Source organism: Diorhabda carinulata, chromosome X (assembly GCF_026250575.1).
Source record: "Diorhabda carinulata isolate Delta chromosome X, icDioCari1.1, whole genome shotgun sequence".
Taxonomy (NCBI): domain Eukaryota; kingdom Metazoa; phylum Arthropoda; class Insecta; order Coleoptera; family Chrysomelidae; genus Diorhabda; species Diorhabda carinulata.
The window spans coordinates 39,469,431-39,495,825 of record NC_079472.1 but is presented as its reverse complement, the minus strand read 5'-3'; the positions used below and the strand labels follow the sequence as shown (position 1 = coordinate 39,495,825).

The following is a 26,395-nucleotide window of genomic DNA, read 5'->3' as shown; positions in this document are numbered from 1 at the left end:
AGGCTTTCGATTGTGTTAATCATAATATTTTAATACAAAAATTGCAGTACTAAGGTTTCAGGGGATAGAACCATCTATCGCATGGTTCAAGTCATACCTAACCAACAAAAGTCAGCTTGTAAGGGTTGATACAACGACGTCTTGCAAGCCAATAGAATGTGGAGTGCCTCAAGTCTCAGTACTAGGCCCTATCTTCCGTTTATAGACGACATCGCCCATCAAGACATTAGTGATAAAATATTTGCAGATGTCACTAGTTCCTCTCTTAATAGTCTATCATTATTACCTTATTGAGTCGCATCTCCGATATGCCCTTCAATTCTGTGGTACATGGGGTGCGACTCAATTTGAGTAAATCTTCAAACTACAAAATAGAGCTGTTCAATATTTACTCGGACTAAACAGCAGGGCTCACGTTCAGAATTAGTTAAGGGCTCAATATTTTACAATGTAAAAAATATGCACAATCACTTGCCTATTGAAAGAAAATCCTCATCAAATCATCTTTTCCCACATTTCGCCATAATTTGAGGGCATATTTACTGGAAAGTGCCTTCTACTTTGTAAATGACTTCTATTCTAATAATAATATTCAATTATGGACATGCTGCATACTTGTTTAATGTTTGCTATGGAAAATATTTAAATTGAAAAACAGAGTACAACCTAGTACACTGAAACTGACTATAGAATGAAAATGCTAGATTAACTCACATCTAATTGTGCGAAGAGGAAACCACCAAGTGATAAACCAAGGACATAGATCATTTAGACAAGGATCTTCTGTGGATGTAGCTTAGGATACTTGAATACTTGTTTAATGTTTGCTATGGAAAATATTTAAATTGAAAAACAGAGTACAACCTAGTACACTGAAACTGACTATAGAATGAAAATGCTAGATTAACTCACATCTAATTGTGCGAAGAGGAAACCACCAAGTGATAAACCAAGGACATAGATCATTTAGACAAGGATCTTCTGTGGATGTAGCTTAGGATATATATGAAGTCTGTCATCAAGAAACCGAAGCTTAAAATATTTCAATCACAGCTTGCTTCTGAAATTTCATAAAAGCATAAACTCCAGTTGTCACATGCATACAGCAGTTGGTAGAAGTGAACAATAATTCAAGAGAAGAATTGAAATTCCTAAACTAGCGTAGTGGATAAAATTATCAGAAGCCGGTGAATTCAAATGGAAGGCTGTTCACTCTATTCATTCGTTATTATTACTATTCTCCCTTGATTAGTTTCAATTTCAATTTCTTGTTGTCATTTTCATTTATTAATGGGTAAAATTGTGTAAATGCACACACTTTATTTGTGTAGTACTAGATTCTACTTCAGGTCTCTGCTATTTTTCAGAATTCTAAGGAATCCTTTTTTCTGTTTCTTGATAGAATATCAATAAAAATATTTACTTATTTACAGTATTCTATATTAAAAGAAAATTGATATTAAATATCAATTTGTTTTCGATTATTTCTCTTAAGATAACAAATAATCAGTACTAGTTATTATTATCAGCGAATCAGGAATCAGTGTATCCTTTCGATTTACAACAATGTCTACCTACTCTCAATGTCAAGTACGTCAGTAGCATTTTATAAGAAACAACTTTGGACCTATAATCTGAGCATGCATGAAGGTTTAAAAATGTAGACTATATGCTACATATTCATTCCCATAATGCTTATTATTCGGATGCGGCTCTCTAACCTTTCAATAAAATATCAATTTTTAGTTCCTGGGCATACTAGCATGGAATGTGATACGGACTGTTCTATAATAAAAAAAAAACAGAAGAAAAAGGATGATCAGCGCATTTATTTATATTTATAAATGGAAAAAGAAAATTTTTTGATTCTGTAAGTCATTTGACCAAAAATAAGAAAGCTTCTTTCGTAGTTAGTGCCGCATTTAGTCACAGTGGATCAAAAACAACAACGTGTTGATGATTTAAAGCAGTATTTGGCCATGTTTCCACCCAAATAAGATTTTTTACCGTGATATGTGTCAATGAATACAACATGGAGCCATCACTTCACTCTGGAATCGAATCGATTATCATCAGAGTGGACTGCAGCCGGTGAGCCACTTCCAAAGCGTCCAAACGCACAACAGTCAAGTGGAAAGGTTATGACTTCAGTATTTTAGGATGCACATTGAATATTGCACGAACATAAGCTATGAAAGCATCAAAAGTCAGCGGCTGTCTGTGAGATATAGTATGGAGAAACAAGACGAGCAAGACCAGAATTTATAAAATGTGTGTGAGACCAATTCTCACATATGCCTCAGAAACCAGAGCCGAGAACAATAAAAAGAATAATGAGAATCACAGAGATGAAAATACTGTGAACCATTAAGGGAATTACCCTCAGGGACCGAATAAGGAGTGATGACATAAGACAAGAATTGGGCGTACAGGATTTGGTGAGATGGGTCAGGGCACGAAAAAGATTCTGGAGAGATCATGTAGAAAGAATACCAGAAAGCAGATGGGCAAAGTAGACTAAAAGTCAGAGATCGAACTCACGCAGACCTGTAGGCAGACCACCAAAGAGGTGGTACGAGATCTGGAGTTCAGCTTCTCAGGAAGATCCAGGAAGAGGACCAAAAGTAGAGGATTGAACAGGACCTGGTCCTATTGAAAGAGGAAGAAGAAGAAGAAGAAGCATCGAATATTATTCATGAACTATCTCCAAAAGGGAGAAACAATCAATAGCGAATACTACATAGAGATGTTGGATCGTTTTAATCCAAGAATAAGGAAAGATAATGCAAGTCGATGACAACGATGGTTAAATTGAACGAATAACACTTCGAATTGCTTCCTCCAAATCCTTCTACAAGCACGGCATGTAGAAGTTAGCGAAGAGTTCGAATGATTGTATTGCTCTTGATGGAGATTACAGTGATGACTGAAATCGCAAAAAATGTGATTTTATCTTAGTTAGTCACACGACTTATTGAGTGTTTTTAACATCATTCTATAATGAAAAAAATAAAAATGTAAATTCAATTTTTTAATGTTATAAAACGTGTAGAATATAATGTTACATCATATTTATCGGAATATGTTCTAGGTTTGCCTTTGCAACCGCTAAAATGTCTTCTTACATCATACCTGACACTAGTTTCAACACTTAATTTTGATGTCGACGATAAGCTAGCTGGTCCGCCCTTCATTACTCGTTGCCGATGTGCAATTTTCAGATAATTTACTGCAATTTGCCTTCTAATCAAAACAATTGTCACTGCCTCTTTCAGAATTTTTGCATTTCATTCGAAGTTTTAATGGGAGTTGTTTTCTCTAATAATTCCCGTTGATCGAAAACCCATTTAGTTCATTTTTTATAAAAAGAGGCTGATGAAGATGTTGAAATAGTATGGCTTTCGGGATTTTCACAAAGGATAGCACCTTAGAAACGACCCTAGTTCCTAAAGGTTCACTAGCATTTCCACCACATTCTTTTCCACTATATAAGGAGAAATTATAGCAATATGCATCGGCCTCGCAACTTGCCCAAAGTTTGTAGCCAAATCTTATGGGTTTGGCTCTAATAAAATGCTTCAACGCATTGGGGCCATAATATTTGACAATCATTTCATCTATCGCTAAATCGCAATCCCCAAAATTTATATTTACATTTTTTATGATGGACTAATTTAAACAAGATTTAAATGAATTTTGCATAGATCTGAATAGACTTTCGATAAAACCTTTTACATGCACATAAACATATATTTATTATCGTTACTAGAAACAAAAATACTTACTTTTTAAAATACATTTTAAGCAGACGAGAATCAAACAACCCACACCCTCTATGATTTAGCACTAAGTATGATTCTTATTTCAAATTCAGGTTTTAAATTCAAACCTTATTAGTTATTTTTCGATACGTACATGTTTTATCCATATGTTTGTTTTGTATTTTTTCGAATATATTAAAAAATTGTCCTCTGTCTCATTTTTCTTTGTTTCACATTTGAATTCACATTTGAAGCCCCATTCTCCCCGTAGTTTAAAATAAAAGTATATTCAAAACCAAATTTCGACCAGTTATTTTTCGAAACAGTTCTTTGGAATATTATTTTATATTTGAGGAGAAAAAATTTAACGAGATTTTCCACTACTTTTATAAAAATTAAGCAACAGAAAAAAATGTTGAAGATGTACTACCCGATATAGAAAAAAAAGTTTCTTGACTAGCATAGGTGTGTTCTAAGATCCCTTAAATGAATTTCCGTTTTATATTTGTGTTAACCGAGACATCTCATTTTATTTCAAGTTTTGTTTCAATTTTCAACCATTGTATACAAAAAACACATTTATTTTCTGAAAAACTCATGAATAGATTAAACAACACTGTCAAAAGAGTGACGGTCCTGGTAAAACATCGAAAAGTCGTGTAAAAATCAGCTCTCGTCGATTAATCATTTTACAAGTGTAAATATAGTTATTTAGTGAAAAAAAAAACTACAACCATTATCGCAATCATCACTCCCATATATATCATCTCAAAGTAAGCAAATTTAAAATCTTCATAACGAATTTAACATTTGAATGCTAACAATCAAACACGATTGTTGTTAGTCAAGGTACAAAACCTGTTGCCGCTTATCAGCAAAACAACATTTAGAAACCAGTACCGGTTTAAGTACTAATATGTTAATTAGATTCTAAGAAGATGGATGAAAACAGCACAAACAATTTTACTTTTACCCTACCTAATAACCCTCCACAATCTTATTCATCCATTACAAGCCAACAAAAAACAATTTTTCCAACGAAACAACAAGCAATAGTAATTAGCTCACTAAATGGAGTAAAATTAGAAGAATACCTGATAGCCGTAGGCACTATTATCAATCCCAGCAAAATTACATTTTCATCAAGAATAACCAATAATAGAATATGCATATATCTAACTAAAAAAGAAGACGTGGACGAATTTTTAACAAAATGCAATGGAAAAATCAAAGTGAATAAACGAAATTCTTTCTGTACGTCGATTTATAACACCTAGTGAAAGATTACTACTATCGAACGTCTGTCCAACTATACCTCATCAAATTATCGAAAAGGAACTCAGACAATTGGGCCTCCATCTGTCGTCTTCCATACCATTCCTCAAAATCGGTACTTCTAACCCAAACTTTAAACACATTCTAAGCTTTCGCCGTATTGTTTACATATCTCCCACACAAATTACAATACCTACCTCGATTCTTATTAATTTTGAAGATACTACATACCGAATCTTCTTAACGCATGATAGCCATTTGTGTTCTTTATGCAACGGATCAGGACATAACTCTAATAATTGTCAGAACACATCAATAAGCACTACATCCGACAATACATCATTACCAATGGACACTAATACAACAAGATCAACAAACATCGTCAATCAAATCTACAACAAACCTTCAGTTTCGAACTCGACCACAACAAACCTAACAAATGTGAATAATCAAACAGAAGACATACCATCACATATAGCTCCTACCAACCTCAAACATACCACTCAATCCACAACCGATAGCAGAAATTCTAAAAAACTAACCATATCAGCAGAAATACACATGGATACAGATACAACGAATACAAAACGCACCTTATGTGAGATCACAACTCCACCTTCACCTACACCACAAACAAAGGATACATTTAATAAACCAAACGAACAAACAATTAAGAAAGCGAAAAAGATAGTAAACAACAAATCAAACACACAAACAAGTACTTACTACAAATTAATGGAGTCAGCACAACAAATATTTGAAGACGAAAGCCAAATTTTAACTTTCGCGGAAGCCGTTGATTTCTTCGAAAATGCATAGGAACAAAAGATCCATTAAGTATATCAAAAATATATACAGAAGATACAAAAAGCTTCTTAAAACTACTCGCACACATGCATCCACATTTTACAAACAAAAGAATGAAAAGCATCAGTACAAGAATCAGGAAAAAAATCATGGGACAGCTAAATTTACACCCGTCAACTATCGCACAAGAAATAGAAGACTACTCTGAATCATCAATTGAATCATCGCAGGAGTAATGACTAATAATAACTCAATTTTACAGTGGAATCTAAGAGGATTCTACAGAAGATTCGAAATGCTTAAAAACCTACTCTCCGAACTATCACCAAACATAATATGCTTACAAGAAACCAATTTTAAAAATCAACATTATTACAACTTGAAAAACTACACCTGCTTCTACAAAAATAGAACGTACAATGGAAAGGCATCTGGAGGTGTAGCAATATACGTCCACAATAAATATTTCAATCATTTCTATAGCAAACAATATTGAATTAATAACTGTAGCAGTTGATATACCACAAAGAATATATATATATCCTCTCTATACATACCCCCAGACCAAAATATCGATACGTCAGAACTTGAACAAGTTCTAAAAACTATTCCAAGTCCTCGATTGATTTTAGGTGATTTTAACGCTCACAATACACTATGGGGATCAAACAATATCACAGCCCGAGGCAAAACAATTGACAACATGATAAATTCCCTAAATCTTAACATCTTAAATGACGGAAGACCAACAAGAATTGACATACACACAGGAACATGCTCAGCCATTGATATCACCCTGTGTGAACCAGTTCTGACTCCCACATTAACTTGGGATGTAATACCATATTTATTTGGAAGCGATCATTATCCTATAAAGATTTCATATACATCAAAACTCTCTGAGAATAATAGCTTACCAAACCCAAAATGGAATCTAAAAAATGCTAAGTGGGAAAAATTTAGCGAAACAGTTGAAACGAAGATTAACACTACAAAAGACCAGCCAATTTTAAATGTAGAAAATCTCGTAGAAACCTTCACATCTATAATCGTAGATGCTGCCAAAACACACATAGGATATACTAAAATATTATTAAACCATAAACCACTACCTTGGTGGAACAAAGACTGTCAAAACGCAATCAGAATTTATAAGTCCTCTTTTAACAAGTTTAAACGGAAGAATACTGTAGAAAATTTAATTGAATATAAAAAACAAAGAGCCCGAGCGAGATATATTATGAAGAAGAGTAGACAGGAGTCATGGATTAAATTCGTATCTACAATAACATCCTCAACTCCACCATCCTTAGTTTGGCAAAATATTCGGAAAATGTCTGGAATAAAACAATCCCCAAGAATTCCATTTTTAGTTAAAAATAACACTCTGATCACAAATTCAAGTGAAATAGCGGAAGCATTAGCTTCACAATACGAATATAACTCTAATGATTCAAACTATGATGCAAAGTTCATAAAGAATATAAAAAATATCGAAGAAGAAATTTTGGAAGATTTTAGTGAAGAACAATCAAATCCTATTAACTGCGCGTTCAGCCAAATAGAACTTTATGAAGCTTTGAAATCACAAAAACATACTGCCCCTGGTCCAGATCAAATACCAGTAGTATTCCTACAAAAACTTTCAGATAGCACCAAAAAATACCGATTAAAACTGTATAACTACATTTGGACTAATAAAGTCTTTCCTTCAAGCTGGCGCGAAGCTGTGATAATCCCACTTTTGAAACCTGACAAAATAAGAACAAAACCAGAGTCTTACCGGCCAATATCCTTAACGAACGTCCTATGCAAGATTATGGAGAAAATGGTTAATCGTAGACTACTCTGGGTACTAGAACAAAATAATTTATTGGCACCAGAACAAAGCGGATTTCGCCAAAATAGGTGCACAGCTGATAACCTGATAGACCTAGAATCCGAAATAAGCGAAGGTTTTGCCATTAAACAAGAATGCATAGCCGTATATATGGATATCACCAAGGCATATGACATGGTTTGGAAACACAATATAACCTCAAAACTACAAAAGTGGGGTCTAGGAGGGAACATTCTACACTTCATAAAAAATTTCCTGACAGACAGATACTTCCAAGTGAGAGTAGACAGAAGCCTATCAGCTAAAAAACTACAGAAGAATGGGATTCCACAAGGGTCTACAATAAGTACCACTCTATTCCTGATTGCTATCACCGATATTCTTGACAAATGCTCTCCGCTAGTCAAAGGAAGATTATACGCCGATGATTTAGTACTATTTGCAAAAGGGAAAAATATAACCTCTATCCAAATGCATTTACAAACCGTACTCGATAACCTAAGCAACTGGTCTAACACCAACGGATTGAAATTCTCGGAAACTAAAACAAAATGTATTCTCTTCTCCAGAAAGTACATACAAGAAAAACCTATATTAATCTTGAATGGTCAAAATTTAGAGTTCGTAGAATATATAAAATTTTTGGGCATAACTTTTGATAAAAAACTCACCTGGAAACAACATATTGACTACCTTAAGAAAGTCTGTCAAAATGGTCTGAATCTATTGAAAACAATTGCCAGCCATAAATGGGGCGTGGATTCCACCTGTCTGATAAATCTATATAAGGGTCTTATAAGATGAAGGATCGACTATGGCTCCATAGTTAATGCATCATGCGAGAAAACACACCTCAAGCAACTTGACGTATTAGAGAGTCTCCACTGTCTAACTGGAGAACCACCCCTTCGACTGCGAAGAATTCAACTTAGCATAACCTACGCAACATCAGTATTATCAAATAGAAATAACCCAGTTAATTACAACATCAAAACAGACCGCTTTAAAAATTTATTCGGAAACAAACAAACAATGATTCCCTTCTACGAAAGAATTCGCCAATACACAAACATCTTGACAATTGAACTACCAGTTTTCTTTCCAATCAATATAAAAACTCCTCCCCCTTGGATAATCCCTATTCCTACCATCAACGTTAATTTGAGTTACTACAAAAAAGAGGAAACAAACCACCCCCTGATAGTTCAATCATTTCGCACCCTCGTTGACGAAAACCTCAAAGAATACCATCTTATGTACACTGACGCATCCAAAACACCTAATGGCATAGGAGCAGCAGTTATACTAGCAAACGAAAATTTTGCATTTAAGCTATCTCCTCACAATAGCGTCCACACTGGCGAACTTTATGCCATATTTCAGGCATTAACAATCGCCAGTAGATATGAATATAAAAAAATTGCAGTAATTACTGATTCTATGTGCTCCATCAACACCATTAAACAACTCTTTCCCAAACACCCACTAGGTTCCCTCATTAAAACTCAACTATACCTCCTCCACCTATCCAAAGCGTGCGTCCAAATTATCTTGGTCCCATCGCACACCAATAACCCAGGAAACGAAAAAGCGGATCAATACGCCAGAGAAGCAGCAGATAACAACAAAGCAACAATTGTGCGCGAAGTGATGGTCAGTGATTTCAAAGCGGTAATAAAAGCGAAAGCTCAGTGTAAGTGGCAAAGTGAGTGGAACAGGTCGCAGTCAATATTGAAAACCATCAAACCATACGTTAAACCATGGAAAGGTAGCCCAAAAAGTCGCGCAGATCAAATAAAAATCGATCGCTTAAGGGTGGGTCACACTAAAGCAACACACTCCCATCTATTTAATAGAGAAAACCCACCGATATGTGAAACTTGTAACGAGAACCTTAATGTTGAACATTTATTGTTAAACTGTCGAAAGTACAGAAATGAAAGAATACTTAACAATTTTCCAGACAATAGAACCACCTTACTCAATGAAAATTGTAATAATGCAAACATAATTAAGTATTTGAAAGACACCAAATTATATCACAAACTATAATTGACTTGTCGCTAATAACCTTTGTAGTTGATGCGACAATAAATTTAAAAAAAAAAAAAAAAAACACTGTCAAAATATTATAATTTTTCAGAACAAGTATTTTTGAGATGTCTCCGTTTGCACGTGAACAAGCGAATTTAATTCTGGTATACTGTTTTTGGTTTTTTATCCTAGATTTAAAAGCTGTTACAGAACGCTTAAGATAAATAGATGAAAAACTACAAATACTTGATCATAATTTCTTCATTACTACCAAATTCTTTCTAGAAAAAGGTTTCTCATGTTTACTATCACTAATTTTATCCAGATAATTACTCAGAATTCAATGAGTATCTCAGATTTTTTCACTGAAAATCAATTTATGGTATTGATATTGCTAATAAAAAAATTATAAACCTCAATCACATATTTTGCGAGTTTAAAAACGGGGTTTTGAGAAAATAAAACGTTTCCAAACATTTATAGAGAAAAGTTATATCTATTTTATTGGTTTACATGTTATTAATTATATTTTGCTTATGGGCATGAAACTTTTCTTAATCTATATTATTTGTTCCAGGTGAGTATCTATTCAAACTCAGAAGCCGTTGATTCATCGGTGAGTACAAGCATAATAAATAAGACGCCATCAGAAACTAAACGTTTCTAACAAATTATAAACAATATGAGTATGGTTTTTGTGATATTTTTCAGATATAACAAAATAAACGAACACAAGAATAATTATTTTTATAGTTAAAACCGTGTGTAACCAAAAATTTGCTATTATAAGGATATAAAAAAGGAAATTAGAAAATGATTCACTTTACAATGTATATAAATGTGCGAGAATCTTCTATTATATTAAATACAATTAAGCTTCCGTCGCTTAATTACTGATCATTACTTATCATTATACTTGATGTCGAAAAAATTTATTCGAAGAAAGAGGTAACAGATTCTCAGAGATTTGCATTCAATACCAATTATTGAGGTCGATTTTTATAAACAAAGAATGAATTTTGTGGTATGTTTACAGAAGACATGAAACGTTATTAACGATAATTGCCATTGATAAATTATATTCAAAAGGAAAATCATGTATCAATTAATTTTTTTCTCTTCGAGATAAAAAGTTCGCTTTTCGTCCCTGGTATGCGAGACAAAAGTGACCTTTTCTCTTTCGGGAAGAACTTTCTCTTGCTCCTGGTATCGTTGCAACAACTTGTTTATCGAAATGTTTACTCCCGATGACAATTTGCTTCACACGACATTTAGTATTTATTATCGCATGAAAATACAGAGTTGGAATTAAAGAAAAAGAAAAGATAGTATACGCACCACTGGTGACAAAAATTGCAGACGAGATTGCCCTACTTTTCTCCCTAGGTGCGTAATGTACCTTTTTAAATTGAATTATCACAAGTTATATGTGCACTGTGTAAGATAATAAGCGAACAATTCCTGATATATATTACAGCCATGAAAGATTTCTTGAAAAGACCAGATGTGCATAATCAACTTTGACCTACCATTTTACGAGATCAAAAACTGTTCAATAGCTACATAGAGACATGTTCATCCTCTCACGGGAAATCTTATATTCTAGGAAAAGAGATTCTATTTAATACAAAAAGACGACATAAACGTACAGGAATTCCCCAGACAGTATTCTATGTGTAACTGAGTATAAGGTTAGCGATAGTATTTTTAAATAGAATGAATTAGTAAGATATACGGCTTTTATCTAATATTATTTCTATTAATCGTGGTGAGAACGTATTTCAACTATTTCATTTGTGTATGATGGCACAGATCCTCATTGGATAAATATAATTGTGAAATTGTATTTAAGAATAGAGAAGTTTATAACTAACTAAATATTCCTTTAAAATAATGTTTATTGTCTCTTGCGGATTGTGTTCGAGTATTCAATTCCTCCATTGCAGCGGTGCTATTTCTGTAGCAATTTTATTTTCTACAGAACCGATGATTCTCAATAATAACTGGGTATTTTGTAATTGATAAAGAGAAAGTGCAAATATCCTAAAGTAATATTTTTATTATTTATTTAAACTGTTCCTAACTGTAAGGTAATTTCATACACACGGTTTTTCCCATTTACTTAATTGATTTGAACACTTACACAACAAACAATAAACTGTGAACTAAACACTATTTATAATAATTATTCACTAATACTTAACTATTCTCTAACTTTTAAAGTTTATCAAAATACACCCTCCCTGAATTTGTGGAAGCACCCCTCCAATTCCTAGGCTGCTTGCATCAGTATCAAGGATGAAGTCTCCCTCAATTTAACCGTCTCCATCCCAGTGGCAAGCTTTTTCTCCTTCTGTGAGTCGCGTAAGTGGCTTGGCATTATCTCCAAATCTCCTTATGGCCCTTCTATAATACGTACAAAATAAAAGGACACTCTTAAGTTGACGTTCAACGGTTGGTTATGGCTATCGCTGAATGGAGGCTCAGGCTCCACCACCTTCATTGCTTACTGTATGGCCTAGATAGTCAGTTTTGAAATAACTGACAACATGAGCTATGCAGCTGGAAGTCGCTTAAATACTTTTGACTTTGACTTATAACTGGCGATAGCCAACGCAGAATGTCGTAGGTCCATCCTTTTTCTTAACGAGCACTACTATATACACCCATAGACTAGTAGATGATTATACTATTTTCTTCTCTTTCATCTCGCGAATTATTCTTTGAGCTTCCTCTCTCTGCGAACTGTTTATCTGATTGGTTTGGCAATGATTTTTACGGATTTTGTATTTCACGGCTAACGTTCTACCTTTCCTCCTTTTGGTACAAATAGATCTATATACTGCAAGAGAAATTGTGTCATTTTCCTTTCCTCAGTACGACACAAGCTGATATCATCTGCTCTAATCGGTCATGGGAATTGTCAACTATCGTCGTTTGGATGACTATAGACGTTTTCTCTTTGATAGTAATCGGGTAATCGTTTACGTTTATTACTGGGATCTCCTTCGCGGAAAAACAATCTAAGAAGCCGTAGTATTATCCTGGAATTATTTATGCCTAATTTCACGTTTACTGTAACTATTTCAGAAATAGTTAATATGCCGAGGTACTGATGAAACGTTATCTGAATTAATTTTTACGACGATATATCACAGTAAATAAAACTTTAGTACCCTAGAGATAGAATAAAATCGAAGCAATGGACATCATTTGAGAAACTCGCAGGAAAGCGAAAACATTTTTTACTGTAAATAATGTCACGTGTCGTAGGATGCCAAAGGCGTAATCATATTGATCATTCAGTAAAAGGGAAATTAATGCGGAATTCGGGAAAAGATTATATAAATTTGATTTCAATTGGCAATTGATTGTGCATTTTTTTCTCATTGTGAAATATTGAGCCCTTAACTAATTCTAAACGTGGAGTAGGTAGGTGAAGGTCGTGCTCCACATTCCTAAGTGGATAGCCGTGCAACGACCTTTTTGAAATTGGAGAAACGTGCTCACAAATTAGGCAAACGGATTCAAAGATGAATAAGGAAGGAAGAGCCAGGATTTTTTAATCTTTTAAAGAACTCCATGCAGTGCGCCCTGCTGTATATTCCGAGTGAATATCTAACAGCTCTCTTTTGTAGTTTGAAGATTCTTTCAAATTGAGTCGCACCACACATACCCCAGAAGGGAAGGGCATATCGGATATTAAATTTTTAGAAGAGTTATTACGACGTTAATTACGACCAATATTATATCAGAACCTCGCGAACAATGTCTCGCAGATCTAGCAACAAGACGTGTTCTACAAGCTACTGGAAACTTCGGATCTTTTTATTACGAACTATAGAAAAAGTACCTAAAAATCAGTGATGCATTTAAGAAACTGTTAATTCAATTTCTTTCAGCTTTTGACTTTGAATCCCTAGTTTTAAAATTAAGTCTCTACTTTTTAAGTTTCAATGAATTTTCAAATATAAGCATCATTTAATTTAAATATACAAATACTTGTTGCAACAATACATCAAGAAAATTTCAGAAATTTTTATCTTGCCGATAGCCTTTCAATTCCTCTTTAGCTCTTCATTTTCAATAAAAACAGTTCAAATTAATATGAGAAATTCCACGAATTATATGTTGACCATCCACCATATTCACAAAATTTGCTTCCCGGCGATTTTTCCTGGATCCTTGCCTCATAACTTCAGTTGCAGCAGAGATATTTTCATCAGACGAGGACATTGCCTATTCTGAGAAGAAATATGGAATCGTTAAAAACTTTTCAGATAACACTCGTATTCTTTATTTATGTTATAACTAGAAAGAGTATTGTTTCATAAAAAGTTATTTATTACATATTATATAAATTATGATTAGAATTTAGCGAATGTTGAATACAGCACAATCTAAGAGTATTTAAATAAATATATTCTAATAGTAGACACGTGTAAAGAAAATTTGCGTGACACTTAAAACTCACAACTATACCATTATCGTAACATGTTAATAGAAATAGTTTACGATTTGCACATGTCGGCAAATCCTATTTGGTCGAAAATAGAAGTTGACAGCCCCTTTTGTTACGTACACAGATCGAGAGATATTGTTTTGAACGTATATTTTTAGATCTGTATTTCGAGTATTAACTTATTGTAAGTATACATGTATTCAATCGTCGACAACTAAAAGGTATTATCAGATCGGGGTTTTTATTGAATTGTTAATTCATTCTAATGTAATCGAATACAATGGAATGAAATTGATTAACCTACAAAAGTTGCATGCAAATGCTTTGGAATGAGAAATTCATCAGTAAGTAAGGTTACGATTCGTCTAGTTTAAACTGGAAAAAACATAGAAAAAATCCACTTGATTGTGATAAGAGACAAATAGTTGTTAATCCATCATTCAACAAACATTTTATTGAACTAATGATTGTGAATAATTGTTTTTTAGTTTCAGTTCTAAACATGTTTTGTATATAAACCGATTTAAAAACAGTGGGATTTGATTGATTAGTAGTGTTTAATATTGTCTCAATAGAGTATCTTTGTGAGAAGTGATTTTTGGGAGAGTAAGCCTTTACCGAACAGTAATGTTTTGATTTGAATGACCTTAACTATAAGCGCACAGAATTTAGCTGTTCACAAATCGTAAATACAAGTAAATATTTTATGACTGGAAAACAAAATAAGTAGACTTGTACGTATTAAATGAGCATAATTGAAAAATATACATAATGTAAACAATAATCTTCAATGGAAAAATTTAGGTATACGTCAGAATCACACCAATATCTTCCGCGGTTGGAAGCTTTGTGATCGGTTACAGAATTTGATAAAATATAGTTACGAACTCATCTTCATCCTGGGGCCAGTCCTGCTTAGTTATAGTATAATTCTATAATTCGGCGAAGGCGCCGCCTTTGATGAAATGACCGGAACTCGTTTGATCTTTGTCAATATCAGGAATTTTCTTTATTAATATATTTTGTCGAAAGTCTAAACGTCAAATTTTATCTTCCAAAAATTATTAAAAAGACTAATTTTACTAATTTTAAGACAGAAGATATATATATATATATATATATATATATATATATATATATATATATATATATATATACATATATGAATGAATATGAAAATTCTCGACGTTTCGGCTCCCACTTTGGAGCCATTATCAAAAGAAGGGTGGAGATAGGGTGGTTATTCGTTCATTGGTTCAAAGAGGTCTCAATCTGCCTACTCAATGCTACGAATCACACCTTTTTGGTTGATTCCAAGGCCTCAATCTGCCTACTCCTTGGAACTCTACCGATTAAATGAAAAACTGAAACAAATAACCTATAAAACGATTAAAATAGAAAATAAAAATAATATGCTTACCATCAAGAACACTGTTGACACTAACACACTCACTGCCGGTCTTGATCTAACTGTAAGATCAATTTATTTTAATTGTGTTATCGTTCAATTACTACCATAATAAGCTTCAATGCTTCTTTAGTAATAAAGGAATAAATGTTTCAAATTCTATTTTTGAATGAGAAAATAATTTTTTACATTTTTCTTTTTGGCTATAAAATGGAAACCATAAATGGAATTTTTTCAGGTCTCACTTTAATCATTCTGCGCATCGTTGAGTTTAGTTCTGCGCAACTATTTCCAAGGTCATGATTCCAGACGTTTTACAATGCTTCTAAGAAAAATATTTGTGCTATAGAAGTGCTTACAATAGAAATACAACTACCACAGAAAGTATTACTCATAATATGAAGGGTGAGACTATGAATTTTAGAAAGTATATATTCAGCTGTACTTTTTACATGTATTCACATAGAGTCTAATATTATAAATTAACTTTCCTAACTTAACAATGAATTATCAAATTAGCACTTTTTGAGTACCTATTATTGGTTGGCGACAAAATAATTTCGGTTTTGTAGTATAAAATGAAACAATTTTTTTTTGAGAAAAGTTTTTAATTAATTATATATTTTTCATTTTGCTCAATGACCTTTTGCCATCTTCTTTCCAGCTTCATGATTCCGCGCTCATAAAATCTCATTTCATTCCATAAAACTTGGAAATAAATGATAATCATATGGTGCCAAATCAGAGCTGTGTGAGGGATTATGGTTTACAACGAGTTGCCAAAGATTTATGGGGCCTTGCATCATCATGGTGGAACACTTAACCTTTCCGATTTAACAATTTTGGCCGTTTTTCTTTAATTGCATCAATCAGTTTCATTAAATGTTGAGAATAAATAACAGAATTGATTGTTTGGTTACTTAGAAACAGCTCAAAAAACACAACACTCCCACTAAACTGACAACATGAGCTTTTTTGTTGTTTTTCAGCTTTCGATATGGTTCATCGTATTTGCCAGTGATAATTCTTTTCAAGAAAGGGCCAGTTTAATTTCGCTTAAGATGCATATCGCAAATGTTGCTTCTTTGTGTTAAATTAATTTCTTTCAATTCTTGTTTTTCAATTGTTGTATGTGTTATATGACAATTCTATTATGACTTTGATTTGATCATAATCAACTTCAGTAGGTCGTCCAGAACGCACACCTTTGGGAAAAAAATCTCCAGATCAGAATTTTTTATACAAATTCTGACACGTTTGATCTGTTAACCCATAAGCACCATAACCTTCACATATTTCTTTGTGACCCGCAGCAGATACCTTTCCTTTACAGAAATAAAAAAGTAAAATATACGGAAAATGTTCGTTTCTGCACTCTACTTAAAATTAACCCACAACTAATAGCTTCAATAAAAATCACGCACTACTTGTTTCTAAAGTTACGTCAATGTGACCAGTATTACGTAACAAACGACAACGTAAAGCACTAACATAAGTTATTCAAATAACAGAGCAGGCTCTCTATAAGTAAAAAGCGAAAGTACTCAGTTGTCAACCTTATATATTGGATTTACAAATTAATTTAAACAATACCTAAGCTCAAATTAAGTATTCGTTAGGCATATGTAGTATTGAGGAATAAGTGGAATTTTCAAGATAACTGAATGCTGGAACTGAAAACTGAGTTTGACCAACATACTTTGTGATTCTATTTCTACAGTAATAAACATAAATCGTAGCTCTGATTTGAATTTTTCATCATAATGGAATGTGTAGATAGTGGATGAAGCGACAATGTTTAATATGGAATAGAGACAGATCTGCTGAACATATTCAAAGTAATGTCATATCTTTAACAAAGAAATTTCGTTACACCTAATTGTGCGGCGAAATTTACTACTTGTCAGTGCAATAGATTAATTAAAATTGGATGAAATTGTTCAATATTCATACTGAATTTAATACAATAATTTGAGCCAATGTTTCAACTACCGACGACTTTGAAATTGTTTTCCAATATATATCTTATACCCTGCAAGAGACAAAATCGAATTTTATATCCGAGAAAATAGGAAAAGACTTCCTTCGAGTACTCCCGAATAAAATTGACCTGAATAAAAGTGCCTAGAAAATATGTGTCTCCATTCCCAAAGTTCGTTTCGTATATGCTTACGCTATTAGTGCTTTTTATCATATTGAAAGGGATCCCTTACGAGGAAAATTTCCTCTGGGATAAAAGAATATACTCTGAAGTGAGGAATTTCAAATAAAAATATGAAGAGAGGATTTCACGTTCCACGACCTCACACATTTGCAAAGTATGAATTTACATTGAGCTATTATAATTCCACAAGGATAATGAAACTGGTGCATATCCTCAATCCTGGTTAGAATAGAAGTGTTGGGATTGTGGATTAGGTAACGCTGAATTTATGAAAAAAAAAACTAAATACGTTATCAATTGGAAAATTATTTTATTTTTCTATTAACGTTTCTGAGGTATGTCCTCAGAATGTTAAGGTTAGGAGAGAACTAACTACCTACCACCTAAATTTAATATATTTTGGGTTTGTATTATCGATTTTATATTTGAACTTTTACCTGATTATATTCTTTAACAAGCTTGATAATGAGTTTAACAGATGTTTTAAAATACAAAAGTCCACTTCCCAAAATTATATTAAAGTTAATATTATGAAAGGATAATGTCTTAAAAAAGGAGAATTTTTGCATTCAATTCAGTTCCCACAAGAAGTAATATCGGTTTTCATGTGGTTAATTGATAAACTGAGGAAAATATTGTTTCAAATTTGCTAAGTTTTCTGGGGTGTTTCTTATACATGTCTTCTAATCAAACAATAACGCGTATTCATGATATATATTTAATTTTTTCTTCAAATTTTGATCTTTCCCTCGTTAAAAAAAAGTATTGTTGCTTGTTACAATACCACACTTGTGAGGCTCTAGCCTAATTACACGGTCTTCCTTTCCAAATAAAAATTATAATCACCTCTGTTATATGATTACCTAATAAACAATGATCATTTCATGTAACTTTTTTAGTGGAACCTACGTGGGTACCAACAATGAAAAAACTGTGTATCGCGATTACCCCTACGCTAACACTTTTTGTGTGGCTACCACGTTCCAATCACGTTTTGAGAACTTATCATTTAACCACGCGGCTTAAACGTGGCAGTGTAGTTACGATGACTCTTTACCTTTTTCTCGTTCGGTCGCGTCCTTTTTAATAATAAATAATACGTTTTCTTAGCCCTGTTGCATTAGATAAATATTTGTCTTAACTAAATACAGTTCATTGTTATTTGAAAAAGTGCAATTGAATGAAAATTATAACGATTACCAATTTACCGACAAATATTCATGTTTTAGTACGAAATATGAGTCGCCTCTTCTCGAGCACAAGATCGGAGTCGATATTGTAGACAAAATGTGTGCAGCCTATCAAAGAAGAACGAGAAGATGGCCGATGGTCATATTTTACTCCATGTCAAACATTGTTGCAATTAATTCCCATATCATATATTTCGGGAACCAAAATGAGGTTAAAAGACGAGGATTATTTCTCAATCAACTTTGACGGGAATTAATTCAGGACCAGCTAGTCAGAAGAGCACAAATCCTGAGATTTCCTCGGTCGCTAAACTCAATAATTTTAGAGCGTACTCAACAAGCAAGAAGAGAAACTCAAATGCCTAATCCCGAACAATCAGATGCCAATATGACTAATCAAAAAAAAACGAAAAAGGGCAGGGAATACCCTGAATAGTGACTCCAAGAACAGATCCTTGCACATATTATGGACAGTACCTATGTCTGCAACACTGTATTGAAGGGTCTAAATTGGAAGAATCGGCAAACCCCATTAATTTAAGAGCTGATGACAGTAACCTAATGAGTTCAAACGTTGACGATCAAAACTTTAAATTTTATTTATAAATTTAGATTGTTTAAAATGTAATTCAAAATTTTCAATACAAGTTTAATGAAAGTATCATTTTATTATTATTGATGTTTACCCATTTAAGTTGAAAAAATACTGAAATTTCGATGAACGGATCGGACAAATCCAGCGCGACCGTTCTCGTAATTTTTAGGATGCGACCATTGGAGTGCTGTTTTTTTTTATTATTTGGGTTTGACCAAAATTCATAAATCATGATTTATTGAATTTATTTTGTCTAATATTAGAAATAAAATGGCAATATCATTTTTCGTATAAATAGGATCACTTGCAAAAAAATTCACTTCAAAGTGGTTTTTACAAATAGAAGCATAAATAAAATAATAATCAAAACCTAACTTAAGTGGAACTAAGGTGGGGAAAACTGTTATGGTTCATCAAATAAGTGACTGTGAAAATAAAACAAACAACCAATCAATCACTATGGTTTGCCACTATCAAATACACATACATTGTATTTTCATAATCATGCATATAGAGTTATTTTCGGTAATTAACGCGGTCGTGCTAGTGTTATTGTCACATTGTTATTCCGGATTCAAATAATAGGGAAAACTTGAATCCCAGTAAGCGGTTCCAATAAGATTGGGCACCACCATATTAGGGTCTCAATTTTCGGAGTTTTCCGTATATAAGGATGTAAGAAGTTGATCAATGGACAGGTCTCCTAGGTAATCTGATCTAACTCCCCTTTATTTTTTCTGTGGAGACGTTTGAGATGTCTGGTTTACATTATCCGACTCCGTAAATTATGTCCACCATATCTTTGGTCTATGTTATATAGTGAAAAAGTTTGTTAAATTGATATAAAAGTTATTAGTGAAATAAAGTTAATTTTGAGTTTTCTTCTTTTTGTTTTTGATGTTTTTGTTATCTCTAATTCGATTAAATTTTTATAATGCAAGATAACGAGCTTTATCGAAAAATCTAAAAATATCTATTCAAAAATTTGTAGGTTTGATAAATTTCGTGAGTTACTTTGTTATAACTTTATACTTTACATGCCAACTGTGTGCGTCCCAATATCAAGCCTCATGTATTTGTTCCAAAAATAATCATATAGACGTGGAGATTGTAGTGCTTATTTCAATTGATTATTGTGGCAAGTGTTTTGAGTTTGAAATTAACTGAAGTATTTCAGTACCTCAAAAGCCAAATCAGAATTGTGTTGCCAAATTACAGATTTATTGACAAACAAACAAATGAGCATAGTGAAGAAATGAATGTCAGAAAAAATCCAAATTCCCTCAAAAATATTAAGGTAACTTCGTCTGAAATGTGACTCACTGTATAGCGATCGATAGGAATGAGTTTGCTAATATGAATATCGAAAAAGTCTAATTGACTACTCTTGTTTAGATATCACTTGTGAAAGGTGTGTTTTAATGAATGCCGCACCCCGTAGACGACGATAATTTTATATCAAATTGAAAATAGGGTGAATGTCAAAACAATTTGGATGATTACATTGTTTTGTTCCGTGTTTGTATGGGAATTGTGACTTTTGCGTTTTGTGTATATTTGTATGGGTTGGGAACGAATAAAAAATTCATGCACTATACCTAATTGGAAAACTATTTCCAAATGGAATTATTATTTGTAGTTATAACTCTCCACTATCAATTCAATTTGAAACGATCTGTTGCTAGAATTATCCATTTGTACAAATGAATGCAAGAATAAATGAAAGATACTATCGATGGAAACAATCAACATGGAACGTTACCTTCATTTATACTCAACATGTTAACTGTTAGCGGCTACTATAATGGCTCCTGGTGGCCATAGCCCGTTTCTAGTATTCGGGCAGTAGATTTAAAATTATTTTTATAGAAAATATAATTTTAACTAGTTCACAAATGGAGAAGCGTATGGTGTTTATGGTCCATGATTAAGTAAATTGCGTGCATAATATCACTATAGAGGAATCTGGATCATTTTATGAAGCTTTGCTTAGAGTTGAACATTTTTACCGACTCTACAAATTGTCTTCACTCAGCTTTCATGCATGGCTATTGCACAGATTTTTTCAGAATATACTATTGAATTTGAATCTTCAAATACAGCGCACTTGGAAAAAAAATTATAAAATATTACAAATGCAACCAAACATATCGAGAATGGACTATTTTAAAGTGAGTTTTTTAGTTGATTGAAATTATGATACTAATTAAATGGCTTTGATGATTCATCTACGGGAAAGCGATTCGAATAGGATTCTATATTGTGTAGAAATAGAAAGAATTTAGAGAAGAAAAACAATCTTTGATTGAATTTTTGATAAGTAAAAGATTGAAACTAGTAGTCACATATTTTCTGTTACACCACCATCTAGCTTGGAATTCAGGAAAGAAGAGGTACAAGTGGTGCTCGAAGTGAAGTGTGGAGAAACATTTGAAGTGTCACTATCAGTAACGTGAAGATCAGTCTGGAATATGTGTTGTACAATGTTTTAGGGAATGACATTTCAATCAAATCCAAAATAATTCAAGTATTTTGTTATTACAGCAGGCATTTCAAATGATTATGTGTGTCATATTCTGCATGAAATTAAGGGCATAAGAGAGCACTGCGTTAACTTAGAGTCAGTACGATTCCAAATTATTGGACTAACTTGACGACGAATCGTACAACAAGACCTCATTTAGCTAAGATAAAAGTTTCACTCACATAGCCTTAACCTTGACCGAATTGGTCGAATCTGGCTGGTAACCGCTGCCATCAGAAATTTGAGTCGAAAGTCACCTCGGAAGCCTTTGCAGATCTCCAGAAAAGGAAATTGGAGACTATAATAATAACAAGAGTCACAAAAATTTTCTCTTTTCACTATCAGACAGGGTACAATTTAAGGAGTTTGTGAAACCTTCGATACTAACAATTAGTAATTTATATTCTTTGATGAAAACATATTCCAATTCTTTGAAAGTAAAATCTCGCGGTTAAGCACTAATCAAACTTGTTTTGAGGTTAATAAGAATTTTTATTCATTCTGATTCATGTGATGTTAGAATCAAAATTTCTTATTATTCTTTGTCAAATATTTCAGCGATTCACACATACATTGAAATTCTCGACAATATTTTTCCACTTTTCCGCGAATAGAAAGTTACTATGAAGCTAACAATTTCTCTGGAATTTAAAATTGCATCAATCAGAGTCGATCGTAATAAATTGATAGAATTTAGTGTCTGAACGGAACTGAAAATTTCCGTGGCACGTTCTAGGGAGTATTTTGCATGCTCGCTTTCAGCTGTTATTAATTTCCAATCAGAGCTTAGTATTTCAGCAAAATATGTAGAACATACATTTCGCTTGGTCAACATGCAATCATTCTATGTTAGTACACATGTTTCAGATTTCAAACTGACAAACGTGCCCGACCCAACTAGTTATGTACATGCACCCTGATTCAGGTTCTATTCTAAAATTGCAAGTATTATTTAGTATGCCTATCGAATTTTTATGAGTTTTTTGTCTAAATTCACAAAGTGATTTCTTTCTCATTTCTTTATAACATCATGCATTTGTAGCCTCTGGAAAATTGGAAGCATTCACTTTAACATTAATCTCCTCCAACAAATCCATGCTGAGACATTTAATGTATGCAAATGATGTTTTTAGTTGAAAAAAAGAGATTTCTATCACAAATAGTGAAATTAAGGATATTGTTAGGAATTACTGTGATATTAACGGAATTAAAATGAAGAATATCCAGAAATGTAACTGTAACTCTTGCCCTCTGCTTGTATAACTACGCAAGGCAAAGAGAGTAACTAATAGAGGAATTCAGAAGAATGTGAAAATTATACTTGGTAATAAAACTGCAAAAGCTCCGAAATAACCTAGAACAGCGATGGTTGAGAAGGTATATATCTCTACGAATGGAGGTAGTTCGATAGTAGAGATGTTGCTGCCATGTGATTTTTTCTTTGACTATAGGCCAGCTTATGAGAAAATCGTTAAGGTTAGTTATGGTATTGTTGGGGATTCATGGTATTTTTGTGCCGGAAGCAGTACTATGAGTGAAACGATCTTTGAGATAGAAATAGATGAGATAAATATGTGGACAATATTCTGATTAATACCTGATTTTTTTATTTCGTTAAATTTTGCCTGAATAATTACTATTATTATAAATTTGAATGTACGTTTGTTACGTTTTTACGCAAAAACTATCGGGGGTATTAGAAGTAACAAGGGATACTTTTTATAAAAAAAATATTTCAAAATCTAGCATCTTTAACGCCATCTAGCAGTCTAGTAATGAAGCTCCAGCCCTGAGTACTGTAATACCATTGCACTATATTACCGACGGTCACGTCACTATCCAATCCAGTTGACTATAGTTTCAGCTGTTTGGAATTTTTCTATATTTATTTTTATTTTTTCCTGTCATTATGTATGCAGTATAAAATTATTTGAATTTTTGAGGTTAGATGTCATTTTTATGGTTAGATGCTATTCTTTGTTTTAGATGTTACTCTTTGGTTTTAATTCTTATTTTGTTCTTCTTCAAAAATGCCTCGAAAGTGGAAATCTGATCTATTCAAAAATTTGTCGCAGTAAAAGTTGTACAAAATCAAGAATCTTCGGTTCACGCATAGCTGAGAAGACTACAGCATGCAGAGCGACAAAGTTGAAATTCCTCTTCAGACACGAGTTCTTTCACAAAGACAAGCTACGAAGAAGGCAGCTAGACGAGCCATAGAAACGCCAGAACAATAGGAGGCGAGAAGAATTCATGATGCAGAAATGCAGACCACGCTCTTTCGAATTTTCATGCGTAAAGATTCGGTATTCAATGATACTGGGTTTCAAAATGATCCTTCAATTGAATATCATAATTATCATATCATTTGATGGTCATTGGCTCAATGAATAAATAATGTTCTCAAATGGAAAGATGAAACTATTGGAATGTGCTGTTCCAGTGGTGAAAGATCGAAATATTGTGTAGGGATTACTTAGGTAGTAGATTATACAGTTACGTTTTTCGTTTAACAGGTACCATTTAACCTTCTATTAGTGCCTCTGCTTAATTCCAACCCTATTTCAGATTCGGCTTAACAATGCGCCGTAAGGGAAATGGTGCCTTACCCAAAATTTTTAGACCTTTATAAGTATATTGTTGTGTATTTGCTGTTAAGCCGTAAATATTATTCACAGTATTATGAGATTAGTAATAAAATGGCGACATTTACACCTACGAGAAGATGTTCCAATAATTCTCCACTATCAGTGAATGAGAAGCTTATTAATTTGAATGTACACGATTGCATAAAATACGATTACCCGAAATTTACTGTACAAGAAACTGACTACCGATGTTCCCGAATGACTGGAGCTGAAAGTCTACCGTTTTTAAATTATTGCGGGAGAGGAAGATAGCAGGCCAAGTCTAACCTCACAAGAAAAGTCCAAGCAGACCAGTGAAGGACCTTTATGAAGACACCAAAAGTGCAATTCGAAGAAAAGTTCACTCTTTTTATTTTTAAAAAGAAATATGGATTTTGCCTGGGAAAAGCATAACCGTAAAGCACTTTTAGTGGAAAGGGATGAAATTGTTTGCTGACGATAAATATACTTAAGATGTATAAAGCAGTACAGAACATAGCAGAAGAAAATCTTTTAGCTTGACGAGACTTGGATTAATGAAGGTTATAAAGTACCAAAAATGTAGCAAGACAAAAATATAACCAGTGCTCGCCAAGCTGTCAACGGGTATTAAGGTGCCTTCAGGTAAAGGAAAAAGACGTTCGGTGATATTGGGAGCGAAGAGGGACTTTTAGAAGAAGGTTTGCTAACCTTTCAGTCGTACCATACGGGAGATTACCACGAAGACATGGATTCGGATGTTTTCGAACTATTTTTGGTGAAATGATAAAATAGCTTCCGGCTGACTCAGTAGTAGTTATGGATAACGCAAGTTATCATTCTCGACGCAACTTCATCTTGGAGAAAACAAGAAATTATTGACTGGTTAACCACCAAAAGTATTGAATTTGAAGATAATTTGATGAAAAATGGAACTAATAGCTATAGCAAATTTACACAAACATCGCTTTATGAAATACGCCGTGGAAGATACAGCAGAAAAACACAGTGTAACTGTGCTGCGCACACCGCCGTATCATTGCGAACTAAATCCTATAGAACTTATATGGGCGCAAATGAAAGGATTTGTAGCAAGACTCAACACGACATTCAAAATGAAAGACGTTAAGCTACTATTTGATCAAGCCATTAAGTAGGTGACATCAGAGAACTGGCGAAAAGCAGTGCAGCATGTCATTAAAGAAGAGGATAAAATGTGGGATATTGACTACTTGATCGATCGGATCGTTTACCCAATAATTATAACGTCAAGAGGAGATGACAGTTCCTAAGATGACGAAGAATATTATGATTTTTTATAATTTAATTTCTGTATAATATATTTTTTGTATAATGTTCAATAAAAAATAAATGTTTCCTAATACTATGTACATAATGCCTAATTTTTATTCTGTTAAAATGAAATTCTTTCATTTTTACGATTATCATACCGGCACACCTTTGGCACACTATTTTCTGTGTTTGTGAATAGATAACTATAGGCTAAACTGCAGCTGCACTTGATAAAAAAAAATTTACAATGAAATCAATGCCAAACTATGAAAGTGGCTTGAATATTCGTTGGGTTACTCTGTGGTCCCTTTGCATACCTAATGAGATTTTATTACTCTATAACTTCCTTAAATAAACTATAGCATATCGACAAGAAACTACCAAAAAGAGACACAAGAATTTTATTTGCCAATAGAACATTTGTAACACTACAATT

At 33.2% G+C, this 26,395-nt stretch overlaps 1 protein-coding gene across 2 annotated transcripts in view; it reads left to right on the top strand.

The window, feature by feature from the left end:
- The window catches only part of LOC130902217 (CUGBP Elav-like family member 4), a 1,507,660-nt gene that overhangs the window by 379,817 nt on the left and 1,101,448 nt on the right, over positions 1-26,395 (top strand). The window contains exon 1 of one of the 2 annotated variants that reach the window (XM_057814160.1): positions 4,388-4,534. The exons of the other annotated variant lie outside the window; for it this stretch is intronic. The gene's annotated coding sequence lies outside the window, so the exon portion shown is untranslated. Of the gene's footprint in view, positions 1-4,387; positions 4,535-26,395 lie in introns of those variants that run through there. 2 annotated transcript variants of the gene reach the window in all.